Genomic DNA, 15,414 nt, shown 5'->3' on the forward strand with positions numbered 1-15,414 from the left:
AATTAAGAATATTGCTCTATTCTTTTCCACAGCATCATGTTGACTTTGTGTTGTGGTCATTTAAATATTGCTGTACAGTTTGTGCCGGATTCTGGTGTTTAGATAACAGAAGGGAGAATCAATTAGATTTATTATCTCTAAACTGTACAGTAAGTGATAAGACAAGCCCAACACATAATGTAGCACCCATTTTCAAGGACTTGTGTAGTTCTGCAGTTTTAGTAGTTTAAGTAATACAGCAATTTATACTGAAATATACAATGATGGAAAATATTCAAATAGAATTAAAATTATCCCCAAGCAGGAAAATTGAGAAGAAAGTAGGTGAAAGTCCTCATTCATGAAAGAACTGACTATGGCTGATTACCAAAGTTGAGGTTACAGCTCTGAGACAAAAGCTGAACTAGAGCAACTTTCTTGAGTTTTCCTGCCTTCTTTTTGTCCAGAACTCTATTACTACTTGTTTCTAGGTCAGGTTTAAAATTCTCCTTAAACTTCTCTTGCTCTTACTGTTTTTAGAAGGGGCCTTTGAGTAAAATTGACCAAAAGATGTGGTAGAAGTGCATTTTAGTAGCTTTGCATCATTTAACAAATGATCTCCCACAATGGCTCTAACGTCAAGTGAAGACAAAGTAAGTATTTTCTGATATCAATAAACTTTAATTCATAATCTGTATGATTGTATTTATGGCCAAAAAAAATGTAATGTGAAAGATTTTTTGCTCCTCTACTAGAAAGCAAAAACAGCATTTGTTTTTTCTCTAGTCAACACTAGGGATTTCCCTTCATTTGCTCTCAAAGAGATATTCAAATTGATGGGATAGCATTAAGGAAAAGGTCACAAACACAAAGGCTAAAGAGCTTGATCCACCCCCTGAAATCAATGGAAAGTTTCCTGTTGGTTTCAATGAGAGCAAGGGCCCATATTACTTTAAATTTTGCTCATAATTCTTCAGAGTCAAGTATACTGCCTTCAATGACTTTGAAAAAAAATGAAGTCCATCCCTCTGAATAAATTACTCACAATCAACCTTGGAAATACCTCCCTGTATAAAACACATTCAGTGTTCTTCTGTCTGAAGATAAGGAATAAGTTTCACATGAGTCATTTCCATGTCTACAAACTTCCCTGTACATGTTCCTCCATTAATTTTTCCACCATGATAAAACCTCACTTATTACTGGTTCAAGGTTTATCATGGCTTTTGTGACACATGCAGCTCATTCAAAAGCCTATTGACTCATATACTATTTGAACTGAATTTACCATGTTGCCTTGTACCTGGGACATATAAAGAGCCAGGAAGTATCCAGTTTACCAAAGAAACTGAAGGCTCCCTCTGGATGTAACAGACCTATAGTTTCCTGAGAATTAAATTCCCCAGTGAGTGTTCATCTGCTGCCCATTCATGACACATTTTGTCTAAACAACACGTAAGTATTTTACCCCTACAAATAAGAGCAATGCAAATTGGGAAAGTTTAAATGATATAAACTGGGACAGCATAGCAGTTTTCTGAAGGTGTAAAATCTCTGGATATTTTATTTTATTATACTTGGCAAGTTATGAATCTGAAAAGTTTAACACTTAGAGTAGACACTTCTGCAAGAGTCCTAGGCTGACCCAGAAAATGGTCCCAGAAATTCAGATGCTGCTGTTTTTCCTCCATAGCTGTTACAATGATTGAAGGGAATGGCATTGCGCAGCTGAGAACACCAGTTTTTCCATATGTTCATCAACCAAAATCCTAATCAGCTTCAGCCCTTGAAGACTCCAGCATTCTCTGGAACTGTTGGTCTTACCTGGGTAGCTGCAGAGCTCTTTTTAAAGTCTCTTTATTATTTTCTTATTAATACTATTATTATTCTGACATTATAATCTGATTGTAGTCTTTTTAATTTTCACTGCCTCTGCTGTTTTTCTGTATTCTAAATGGTGACTTTGATTAATATTTCCATAATACAGAAATTTCTGATCATTCTGTATTTCACTGATACAGAAATTTCTTACCATCCTACAGAGCACCCGTTAATATTCCCAGAATCCACAGACAGGACTACTGCAATACAAACATTAAGTGAAACTTTGAAAAAAATCTTACGTTCTGATCAATTTTCCTATTTACATCAAAAGGCAGTGTACTCCATTTTTCATATGTAGTTGATCAGGTCCTACAGGCACAGTCACTTAACTGCCATCTAGTTATATATACATTTACCAAGGTTCAGGACTTCCATCATTATTAAATTATAAGCTTAAAGGTGCCACATCCATTGTTTCTGCAATAGAAGGTACCCCACTATAAAATGTTGTGATGACAATGCTTACTTGAAGTATTTTCAGTTGAAAAGAGATTAGAAAAGTTTGAATTATGGAGGTAGATTATCCAGTGTGCTTTATATCACAACAAAAGCTAGGATCAACTCAGAGCTGAAAAAACCTCCCTCTTTAAAATATTCAGGCCTATTGAAGAAATGTTATATTTCAAAAATCTGTTGTTCGCACTAAAAGTATTTTGGAAAAGAAGTAAAATGCATGAGTTTATTTAGAAGTCTTATTCTATCCTGATAAATAGCAGAAGTAGATTAATATTGAATATTTCCATTGATAATTACTGAATTTCACAATATTTATATAGTATTAGGACATGGCAAGCCACCATACTTTCAGAACAGTCTGTGCTCAGAAAACTAATTTGCTGCTCTGTGTGTCCATTCACAAATCATCCTACAACTTTAGAAGACAGAGGAGCTGTGCTGCCTGGCAAACCCAACTTTTCCTGCAGGGACATGGAACTGTCACCCAGCAGAGCCCACATGGGGAGGAACTGTCCCTGAAAGGCAAGGCGTGAGAAAAGAGGCAAGGGACAGGGGTGGATGCAGAGGCAAAGAGCACAAAATAACCTTATCTAAAGTAGCTGCCAGTGGCTGCAGGGTCTGCTACAACTATAGCAAGAAATCTCCCTCTTCAGGAGCTGAGATCAGCTGCACACCCACTCTCACCTCGACCTGGGACTCCAAGGGGGTGCGTGAGTGCAGGCACAACTACTGCAAGTGAAAAGACAGCTTAACACTTAAACAGAAACACCAAATCCAAGAACCTCTAGGACCTTAGCACCTAGACAGATATTTTTTTAAAAGTTAAGTTTCAGATTTAGGTGCATAACATGGCAGTGAAGTGGCACACCAGAGTGATGTCCTTTTCCAATTTAACACTGGCAATCCTGTTGGCTGTAAAGAGTCACACGGTGACATTATGCTGAATCCTTGGAGGTTAGTTCTGATGAGCAAGCATCACCAATAGTAGTAATATGACATCACAAAGTTAATTTGGAATTCTTCAAGTGCTGTGCTTTAAAAATATGCTTCTCAAAAGATTTTCAAACACTTTTTTTAAGTGTTGTACGACAGCATTTTACCTGCTGCTCTTACTCCTCTAGATTTAAATAGCCTAAACAGTAAAAAGTGTGCTTGGAATAGTTGAAAGTCAGTTGGATCAAGTCAGTTCTCAAGTGAATCAATGTATCCTGATTTATACTACAGTTGATCTGATTAGTCTCATAAGAGAGGCAGCAGCTCTAATAAAAACCTCACTGGAAATAAATAGTGTACCTACTTATTGCTATCTTTAATATTTTGTGAAAACAAGAAAGACTTGAAGGTAAGCATCTTTAATGAGCCTATTGATTTCCTTTTTTAAAAATATTAATGAACTAGCTAAAATAAGTGATTTTTTTTAAAAAAAATATCAGATTTAAACAACATGCATGATGTTTTCTACATGATCCCAAGTGTTTATATATTAAAAAACAAATTAAAACTGATTAGTTGATAATGACTGCAGATGCTGACCTTTGGAAAGATTTATTAGTCCTGCAAACTGTGAACTGGGCTACCTGCTCATTCTGACCTTGATACAAGAACAGAAACAGCAAATGGTAGATTTAACCCTTGCTGATTCAAAAATAAATTCCTGAGAAAAGAAACATCAGTTGTGGTTAAACAGCAGAACTTTAGATTGTGAATATTAATGCAAGTCCTTCTCATTTTTCGTTTGTTTTTTTTTTTTTTTAATGCAGCTATTAATGGGAAATTAATTAACATACTCTATCTCCCTGGTTGTTTACAAACAAATATCTTTTTAGGCCATGCAAAAGGCTTAGTGGAACATTTCATTATATAATCTGTACAGTCACTTTTCATTCACCGGTAAAGCAGATTGAATTTGTATAATACAAAGATTTTTATTGCCTCCATTTGGTCTCATTCAATGTCCACTGCAGACAGCACAAATATTCTCCTTAACTTCAGTTTGTTCAAGTACAGGCAGATATGGAGAAAACTCTAACTTAAAAGCAGACATTTATCAAGGTAAAATGTCAATAACTCTTGTAAATATCTGAGAAAATTATTTGATTACAATTTGGGTTTCAATAAGGATGATAACTTATTTAGGTTACTTTTTTATTTCTTTATTGTGACTTCTTTTCAGGAGCCTGTTAATGACTCTTTTAAGCTCACAATTCATGTCTATTTACTTTAATACAGCCTATTGCAATACTGATAGATCCTGCCTTCAGCAGCTGCTTTATAGCTTACTAAATTAACAGCTAAACATCAGTTCTTAGTCCTGTGCTTTTAAGCATAAAGAAGCTAAGTCTGGACTGCCTGGTAAACAGATTGTGATCAGGGACAACTAGTTACATGAGTTAATATATTAAAAAAAGGGGTGAAGGAATAGGGAAAGGGGTAGATGCGAAGGGGATTTTGGGTTGGGGTTTTGTGGGCCTTCTTTTCTTTTCTTTTCTTTTCTTTTCTTTTCTTTTCTTTTCTTTTCTTTTCTTTTCTTTTCTTTTCTTTTCTTTTCTTTTCTTTTCTTTTCTTTTCTTTTCTTTTCTTTTCTTTTCTTTTCTTTTCTTTTCTTTTCTTTTCTTTTCTTTTCTTTTCTTTTCTTTTCTTTTCTTTTCTTTTCTTTTCTCTTTTCTCTTTTCTCTTTTCTCTTTTCTTTTATTTTTTTTTCTTTTTTTTTTTTTAGCCACCCTGTGATCTACACTGCAATCTGTTTTGTCCGTTGCTTCTGACAGTATCACAGGGAACCTCTCTTGGTGAGATTGATTGGTACCTCCAACTTAGCCATTTCCTTGCAGAATGGCTGCCTTTTTTTGCCTAATGATGTTACATTTGTCCTGCAGATGATGTAGAGCATGCTGCAGAGGATGAACAGCTCTGCTCTGATCACTCCTTACTTGGCAAGTACTCACGCTTCACACCAACACTCCTCAGCACCATTAATATTATATATAGATACCCTTGTCACAGATTTACATTCGGTGATCCGAAATCAGGACAGGAAGGGTGAAGTGTGCGGGGGGTGTGTGGGTGAGGAGGTGATCTGATTTATTGTGAGGAATGTTGGTGAATAAAAAGGAAGTGATCAAATTTATATTAATGTCTTGACCTATATTCTCAGTGCTGCTTTTTTCACTGCTCAACCCCAAAGTGTCTTTCCTTCTGCAACAGATTTCAAAAAGTCTTTAAAAACATGAAGGTTCAGTGTCTCAATATGCATTTACTCGCAATAAATTCTTTTAAATCACAATGTTATGCATCGGTGAGAGTCCCTGGGGAGATTAATTAGTCATGAAGTAAAGGCCGGGTTCCCAGTCTCTAAAAAGGTTCATGAATGATCTGCACATCCACAACTGGATGGGCACAGGAAACTCAAGCACTGAACACAGTAAAACACAGAATATTGCAGAGTTACCTTGAATTTACATACTCACCTGCAGATCCCATGTGTAAAATTTGCTTGGAAGTTCCTTAGAGAAAAAGCAGACCTTTAGTGTACACCTTACACAGGAAGTACAATACCAAGCCATATAGAAATATTGCACAAAGCTGGTGAATCAGCTGAACTCAGAAAAGTAGAAATAAGATTTCTTGCAACCTAACTTCAGTGTCTTTTATTATATCTTCTAATAATAAATTCTTTAATGCAATAAATTTTTCAACCAATTGCTTTCATGGGGAACCTGCTCTCGGGGTGAATCAGAATGTCATTAAGAAAAAACTTTCCTGTAAGAATGCCAGCTTTGTTTTTCAGAGGAGATAGACCACAGGAAGTTTCCTGAGGTTTCTTGTGTGGCATTTGCTAAGTTGCCTACATTTATATACTGATTTCAAAGTAACTCCATTGAGATTTGGAGGTCAAGGTGTTAAAGAGTGAAAAACCACAACTTTTTGAATATCTGTTCCTCTCCTCTGCTGAGTGGAGATAATAATGCCACATTAGCAGTAATGTGATGTATAGTGGAAGTGCTGTTTTTTTCTGAATCTCTTAATCTGAGCATTAGAACTGTGTAAATAATAATTTTGTGTCATTTGCATAAATCTTTTCTCAAAAATATGAACTGTGAATCAAAAATTGGGAAATTGACAATTTATGATAAAGATACTGCTTCTTTTCCAACTGTTTTACTTCTTTTTCTCAAATAAAGTTAAAATTTGTTCCTATATAAAACATTGCTTCAAACTGAACAGCTTCATATCAAAAGCATTGAAATAAAATTATTTGCTTTAAAATATCTGTTTCTGATATTGAAATGGACTATTTTGCCCCTTCATTTTAAAGGGAGGTTTTTTATTAGTCTTTAGTTTTTAGCAGTTACAATGGTCAGAAATTGGTGCAAATTGACTAAATGTTCCTGGCACCAAGAAGAAATTTTTTCAGTATAGCAAACCTTCTGATTGTTGCTCTGCTCTACCTGAGATTCCTTGGACCATGGCAATACTTGAGGAGAGGGTATATCCACAGAAGCAAACCAAATGGTTCTTCTTGTTCTACAGCAGAAAAGACATGACTCAAGCACTATAGTGGAACATGAACCTGCAGTCAATGCAATATTGCAATGAAGCACTAAGGCAAAAAACATCATTATGAGAACTGCCCAGTGACCCAGCAAGTCAAGATCTCTCTCCTACTCACCTCAGGTGGCTGGTCAGCAGTAAGTTAATGATATCTTTACACTTCTGAAAAGTATATGCAAATAAGTCATTTACAGTCCATTAATTACATGCTCTTGGTACTTGAAATGCACGTTTTTTAATGACTTGAGATATACAATCTAAAATCAAATGTGTACAAAACTTTTTTCCACTTTCCTGCTTCTGCCATATTGTCACTCTTCTGAAAGGATTTGGCAGGAATGTCACCATGTTTTCCCAGTTTCAGTTAGTGAAGCCACAGTACTTAGCTCTTGACCTTGATTAGTTTGCTGCTGTCCTCTTCTGTCTGATTTCTAGTTCAGAAGGCCTATCAGTATTTGCAAAGTTTAATTTTTCAGTTTTTTGATACATGGGAAAAAGAATATGATTTTTGTGTGCATTCATTTGCACTTAGATTTATTGGTGATATTCAACCAACACATTAAGCATAAAGTAATACCACAACTGATTACCATCAATGCAACAAGGCATGAACTAATGCACCATAATGCCTTTTTGCAGTTACAAAGTTTTCTATAAAATGCTTTAAAATTACTTATGTTAATTTAGTTACAAGGCTAACATGTACTGAGCAGAAAATTATGTTGTATTAATTTCAGCATTCTCCTCTCTTATTAGCCAATCATATCACTCTTCGTCTTTCCATTCTATAATTATCATTAATTACCAGTTTATAATAAGTTTATTCAGTTAATTCAGTGCTGTTCATGCCCTGAAGCATAAACCAATAATATCATTTGAACTTGCAACTAATTAGAAAATTGTACTGCCATTAGGTAACTTGTTCTGTCAATTATTTCATCCTTTCAGGTAACCTAAGCCTTTTTTTTTTTTTTTTCTTTAATTATGAGCTGAGAAGACAGATATTCATGATTAATTCCTTTGAAGTTTGGCACATCAAGGTTTTTCATGGGCTTGTTTTGTAACCAGATTTTTACCAGCAATAAGAAAATAGACTGCTAGAATCATTGAATCATAGAATTGGTTAGGTTGGAAAAGACCTTTAAGATCATCAAGTCCAACCATTAACCAAACACTGTCAAGTCTACCACTAAACCTGTCCCCAAATGCCCCATCAAGATGTCTTTTAAATGCCTCTAAATGATGGTGATTCTACCATTTCCTCTGGGCAGACTGTTCAAATGCTTGACAACCCTTTTGGTGAAGACATCTTTCCCAATATCCAATCTAAACCTACCACTGTGAAACTTGAGGCTTTTTCTTCTTGTCCTTTACTTACTTCTTGGAAGAAGAGACTGACCCCCCACTTGCCTGCAGCCTCCTTTCAGGCGGTTGTAGAGAGCAATTAGGTCACCCCTGACCCTCCTTTCTCCAGGCTCAATTGCTTTAATTCCCCCAGATACTTTTCAAAAGACTCATGCTCCAGACCCTTCATCATCTCCACTGACCTTCTCTGGACATACTCCAGAGCCTCAATCTAAAATCACTGAAAGTAGAAAGTAAGAACCAAATCTATATTGTCTGGTTCCATAGCAGTAAAACCCAAAGACACTGATATCTGCAGGTAAAATTTTGAAGTAGAGCTTTCAGGCTACTAAACAGAGTGTTTTATTGAATAATTTTTTCTTGTACACTTTTAAATGGGACTAGACAATCTCATTGACCAAGTACCATAAAGGGTCATCTTGTACTGCATAGGAAAGATAGGCTGTCTTCTGCCTGTAATTTCTTTATGGAATTTTTTAAGAGATTCTTTAAGAATGATTTCTTACAGTAATCCTGCAATTTGAACTGGAGTTTTGATTATGATTTAATAGCTCAACCTCATAAAAGAATATTAACACAGGAATGCTACTAAATAATATCCATTTCTGCAGGAACAGTGACTAAATTCCAGTGCACTTTAGATACAGTTGCGGGTTTTCATATAGATTAATTATACAATACCTAACTAAAGAAGTAAGACCTGCAGTAGCTGTACTTGTACATTTTTCAGGTGATGGAGTGAAATACATTTTCCCTTTTATAAGGAATACTTGAAATCTATTACTCTTAGCTTAGTTAATTCCACAACCATTCCTCACCAAGTTCACCTAAACATTGAACTTTTAGTACTCCAAATGCAAATAGACTTTTTTCCAGTGCTTTAGCAGGTTTTTGCACCGACTATCCCCAGTCTCAAGGCTCCGTTGTGGCACCGAGTCTTAACGAGGAGGCACCTGGTTATTCTGTCACTTTAACTGTGGCACTCACAAGATGTGCACTGGGATTTAGATTTCCCAGAGAGTCCCTTTTCTGTATTTTCTGCTCCTTTAAAAGAAGCAGATGTCAAAACTCGAGCGCAGCTTTTGGCTCCCATGACCTTAGGCTGGGCACTCCTGTGGGGTTATGTCAGTCTACAGAGTTGCCAGTTGCTGCCCTACGATATATGCCATGTAATTCTTGATAATTGGTTGTAGGGGCTTCCAAAAGAGTCATTGCTGCTTTGCAAATAGACATGCCACAGGTAGGAACACTAAGAGTTACAAGGTGAGGCGTTTCTTCCTTCTCATCTTGATGACACGCTTCTAGCCAGTAGCTATCAAACACCACCCACATCACAAACTTGAAATCACTAAGCCAGTCTTGCAGGACCTGTGGTTTAAATCTGGGCTAACTCATTTGCCATTTTTTGTAAAGCCAGCTTGTGCCACCTCTGCTGCTGCTTAATCACACTGCTGCTGGGAAAATTCCCTGGCAGAAGAACCACATAAGGAGTGATAGACATCATCTTGGGCCTCATCATCTTTGGGTGGTATCCCACCCACTATATTCATAGCATGAACAGAATGCGTATGCAGAAGTGTATTTTAATCACAGACTGAGTAACTGCAAATGGCTTTTGCAGTGTGAATGAGCATGAGGCCAGAGCCCTGAACTGCATCAGAGAGTGACTGGTTCACAGCATTGCTGTGATCTCTGAGATCTAACCTGATCCTCTCAACCTTTCTGTTGTGTCCTATTCATCCTTTCACAGCTCCAGTCGTGACAAGATGACCACTCCCTACGTGCTCTTGGCATCATAGAAACTGCCACAGTGAATAGGACCAGTAGTAATTTTAAATGACCTTTCTCTGTTGCTAAGACTTCAAAGAGAGTAGCAAAGAATTTCAGATGTGCAATTATGGAATAACTGATACTTCACAGTGATTTTAGCTCTGAATGAGATTTAGATTTTATTTGCTAAATATTTCTTATAAAATAGATTTTTCAATCTTGTTCTTCATATTGCTACAACCCATGCAGAGTGATTAAAAATTCTGATCTCACACGGATGGTTACAAAGCATGGTTTTGATTAGCCAGAAAATTGTTTTAATAATTTGTTGCTTGGAATAATAAATTAATGCAGATGAAGTCCATACTGCTGCCTGTTGAACAGACATTCAAAATCTGGAAAATTCAGAGGAACTACTTATGTGAGTAAGAATAAAACCAATAATAAAGACCAAGCTGTATGTTTGGTCTTTAAGTCCTCACTGTTCTGTTTCAAGTATTTGAGATGGTTTCCAGTTGTAGCTAACATTTAATTTCTTTTCATATTCACAGATGGTAAACAAATATTAGGAACCAAAGTGGAGAGGCATATTAATATTATTATTAGCTGGCATTTTGAATTATAGAGTCATGATAAAATTATACAACAGAGAGAGACTCTGAACAAAGATAATCAATTGTCTACAACCTTTATTCCAGTATATTATGACTTTCTTACTTAGATAATAACTCTGAAATCCATGCTTTGATAATTATATGTTGGATGTCATCATGACTAGGTTGAGCTGTGCTATTTCAAATACAACTATCAACAGGAAGCAGGATTTCACTGATGTTGCACTTTTTCAGAAGTATCATTATGCACTAAATATCACTCATATGCTTACAAGACCTTAAAACATGTAACTTTTATTTACTGCATACATAATAAGGAAGAAGACAGGCTGAAAAAATAAACACACACAGAGAATACTCTATCATGATGGAAGGCCTTCAGGGGTGAAGAGAGTTTTGCAGGCAGCAGTAGTGGTGGTGTTTGGTAAGTTCTGAGGTCTTAATTTGATATGATTTGAAGAGAGTCCAAGTAATAATTAGATTTTGTATATATCATACATTTATTTTCTACAACTATAAGAGCTAGGAAGTGAAGCTGTAGTTGTGACAGATCGTGAATTGCACTGACAGTTCTCTTAGGGTCACTTTACTTTTCAGATCAAAGTGATTATTAGCAGATCACACCTATAACCTGCAGTTAGCAGAGTAGAACCTCCTCACTCCAGTAGTCCTGTGGCTTTATGTGAATGCAAACGGCAAGCTTAGACCTACTCTTTAGATGTGTGTGTACTCTCACTTTTAATAATTGAGCCATTGTTTCATATCTGTAATGCAAGTATTGATGAGTCCTTTCTTGCTTAAAACCAACAGGTTTACACACACACACACACAAATACACACACATACAAATACACAAGCTCCCTTTCAAACAGAAAACAGATTTCAGCTCTATGGAAAATGAAGTATATTGAAGAAAGGAAACACGTAACACATAGAGCTCTTACCTAGATAAAAGTCAGCTGTCAATATGCGAGTACTGGTCTCAGAAAACTAATATCCAGCTGTAGTCATATGTCATGTACCTTTATTCAGAGATCTGCACTTCCTGTGATGGGTCAGATCTGTAGAAAAAATAGTCAGAAAATCAATAAGTAGAGTAAGAAATTAAATAAAAGTAAACTCTTTTTAGGCAGGGTGTTTTCTGTCTTCATCACTGACATATGTAAGCATTTTGGGACTTACACTTTTCTTCTTGCTTCTGAATATGTTTTCTGCATGTAGTGTGAAAACTTTTGATCCAAGAGGAGGAAGCAGTGTACACCGTTCACCACAAGGTTATTCTGAACCAATAATACTTCATAGAAGTTTTGTGTGCTTTTACATGTAAGATCTATCAGAACGTGAGAATGATCTGAGTAAAACTTGTATTTCCGTATTACAGACACTTGAGGGGTAGTGTTGCTCATAAATCTTCTATTAGTTTGTGACACAAACATTCTCTGACTTACACACTTGAAATATTTTTAGCAATGTTCTCTGCATAAGCAATGCTCAGCTGAAATCCCTCTCTGCAGAGAGGGGAAATCTACTGCCACACTAATCTCTGAAACTGTTAAATTAATTCCTCCCCTCTATTAGTTGTCTCTTAGATGTACTGCATCCCAGATGTACTATCCAAGTGATGATAATTAGGGTGTGAAGCAGCATTCCAACTACTTGAAGTGACTGGTCCAGCACAGTAGTTTACCAGTCTGGCTGGTGAACTTTGCTGAACTGAGCTCTCATCTCTACCCTACGAATGTGGAACTTCAGCCCACTCACACTCACAGGCTTATTTGCAGCCCTCCACCTTCAGTCTGTGCCTTTCTGTGTGGGCCCTCATACCTAAGAGATCTGTGTGTGTGGAGGGATTTGTGTGGAGTAGTCTAAGGACCACAAAGGATTTAAACTTACATCTCACACTGCAGCAGAGACACCCTTTGGGAATATAACTCCTTCAACAGCATTGGTATCTTTTAAAGTTCAAACACAAACCCATTCACATCTGAAAAATGTGCATGTATACAAAGTGGCACTTAAGAGAGTGTGGATACAATTTATTGTGTGATTTAATTATTCTGAATTGATTGATAAACACAATTTAGATTTCTATGGGGAATTTTGGTGTGATTTTTCAAAGTCCTTTCCAAATAGCAATGAGATAGAAAAAATGATTTTTTTAAAGAAAAAATTATAACGGAGGAGAGTCAAAGATAGGCTAAGTTACTTAATAAAACTGAAATTCACAGCAGAATTAAGACTTGATGTTACATCACTACACCTTAGTCACTCCTCTGGTGATAATGATGTTAGTGCTCCTCGATTTCACTTGAACATTTATTCTATTCTGGCAAATTTCTGTCAGTTTAACTTCTCACCATTGCTGGAACCTGAGCTTCTTTCTGCACCTGAAGTTTCTCAGTGTGGATGAGAAATTCAGGCATCTTGTATTAAGGAGCAGTTCATGGGTCTCATAAAATTTTCCAGTTTTCCAAATTGAGGAATAAGTGGGGCTAAAAACCCCTACTAATGCTTAATGCCAAAAGGAAGGGATTTTACTGTTCTTATACAATTTCACTTTTTTTTCTCTGTCAGTGATAAAGTGATGAACTTTTATGTTGTGGATTAAAAAAAATGTAGCTAAACAGATTTTGTTTCTGGGCCCAAGATTTTGCAAAGTGTGCCAACTTCAGTCTGTGAGAGATGTGTTTCATCACATCAATTTGAAAACCAGTACTACAAAATTTGGCAGACATGAAAATAATTCATTTCAGATTGTGGAAAATGGAGAAACAGAAAGTGTCTTAGAATAAGTAGCAGGAGAGTGATATCAGTTTACTTTTTGTGCATCAAATGAGAGAAGTGAGCTCAAATCCTAAGCAATGTGCCAAGAACTGAGACACTGGGGATAATTTATGAGAGTACAATCAAGGAAAAATAGCTAAATATTTTGATCTTCAATACCCTTCTATTAAAGTATGTTCATTTCCATGCACTATTTAGTTTACAAGTATTGATGGACTGAATGAGTTTTAAGAAACAGCAGGGGATTTATGGCCTTCTGATTTGTTATCTGGGTCATGAATATAAGAATTTCATTCTAATGTCCTGGAGCCATATCATGCCATTGATTTTTTTTTAAGCAGATTTTGCCATTGATTTAAATGGGGAGTTCTGCTTAAAAATCAATGGCACAATATGGCCCTGAGACATTAACGCATTCAGAATATTGACGGAAAAGGAAAATAAAACCTTTTGTCAAAAGCTCTTTCTTTCAAAATATTATCCTTTCCCTAGAAGGTTTAGGCATTCTACTGGATGTTCTAAAATAAAGCATAAATGCTGCTGAATGCAATTTAACAATTAGATTTTTTTTCCTTAAAAAAACATATTACTGGCATCCAACCTTTTAACCAAATAATTGACTAATCACTCGCTATGGTACAGCTTCACAATCAACTCTTCCAACAAAACTCATCTCCCCTGACCCACTCCTCACCACTTTCCTCTGCACTTCCCTTCAGAAAATGTTCAGTACAGCCCATTAAGGAACACTTTAATTCAAGAGGGTCTGGCTGATCAAGAAAAATTAAGCTCCTAATAACAGCAAAATCGAAAGAAATTTGGACAAAATGACTCTCCGCATCACAGATTTTGTTTACTAGTGGGTAATTAATTCTTCACATATGTTGGGAACATCTGTCGCAGTGACCTGCCATCGTATCTGTGAAATGACTGCTGTGCAGCTCCTCTGCAGATCATTAGCAACGCTCTGAAAGGAATCTTCCTCTTTCTGCCCCAAACGGGCATTGCTCTCTGGGGTGTCCACATCCCAGGAGCAGCACAGGTCTCTGTGACCCTGCTCCTCACTGCTTCCAGCACCTACATCTCCTTCTGAATGATGCCATGCTCAGAGGAAGACCTGGATGTGCAAGGATGTGCAAGAGAGACATTACAAGAAAAATCAGATGGATTTTGTCATCAGCTGCATCGCTTGAATTTTGTCACTTCTGCATGGGCTAGCCGCCTTCTCAGCTAAGAAATCATCCTAATTCAGTGTTTTAGCAGCAAAACTGCTTATTCTGTTTCTATTTGGCCAAAGGCCTTTGATGAATGGAGGAGAGGGCGCTTTTCTCTCTTTCTGTGCAAAGTTACCTTTTCTGTCTTCATAGGGACATCAAGAGAGAATGAAGATGTACCAAAGGAAGTAAAACAGTGACCAAGTTTCCAGATTCTATGTCTGTATTAAATTATTCTGTAATATCCAAGGGATGTGCTGGTATAGGAAATCTTCCTGATTAGAGAAGGGAGATATCAGTGAATACTGACACATCTGAAAATCCTTTTTCTACCATAAGTAAAGCAAAAAGCATAACAAATAAATGAAAACACTAAGGGAAAAGCCCAGCATCTGCACTTGAAAACCACATTTAGGTCATATATTGGCCAAGTACTGCTCACATGCCAAGGCATAATCACATGCTTCAGAGCTTTGCACATTATTGTCAAGGTCATGCAGAAAATATTTTTCTGGTGAGGCAAGTTGCCCTCCTACCCTCCCCCATACCTATAGGGACTAGAATAAGCTGAGGAGGGTGAACACCTGCAGCTCTCCCAAGACACCTGTGTTTACAGTGAATGCCACAAACCCAACAAATCTTCTTTCACGTGAAACAAAAAAAGATGCAGACATCAAAGAAAATTAATCTGAGATATCATTATACACAAAACAAAGCACCTACTGTAAGAATCATGTATCTCTCTCCCTCATATTTTATTATCTACAGGGATTTCAGATCCTGCCATTCTCAGATTTCCT

General features: G+C 36.6%; 1 long non-coding RNA gene across 2 annotated transcripts in view; it reads left to right on the forward strand.

The window, feature by feature from the left end:
• Positions 1-6,961: 6,961 nt before the first annotated feature.
• LOC116183362 (uncharacterized) overlaps positions 6,962-15,414 on the forward strand; it is a 106,920-nt gene continuing 98,467 nt past the window's right edge. For both annotated transcript variants that reach the window (XR_004147965.2, XR_013339574.1), the window contains exon 1: positions 6,962-7,004. This is a non-coding gene — a long non-coding RNA (uncharacterized LOC116183362). The remainder of the gene's footprint in view (positions 7,005-15,414) is intronic.

This window comes from Lonchura striata, chromosome 3 (assembly GCF_046129695.1).
Source record: "Lonchura striata isolate bLonStr1 chromosome 3, bLonStr1.mat, whole genome shotgun sequence".
NCBI classification, from domain to species: Eukaryota; Metazoa; Chordata; class Aves; order Passeriformes; family Estrildidae; genus Lonchura; species Lonchura striata.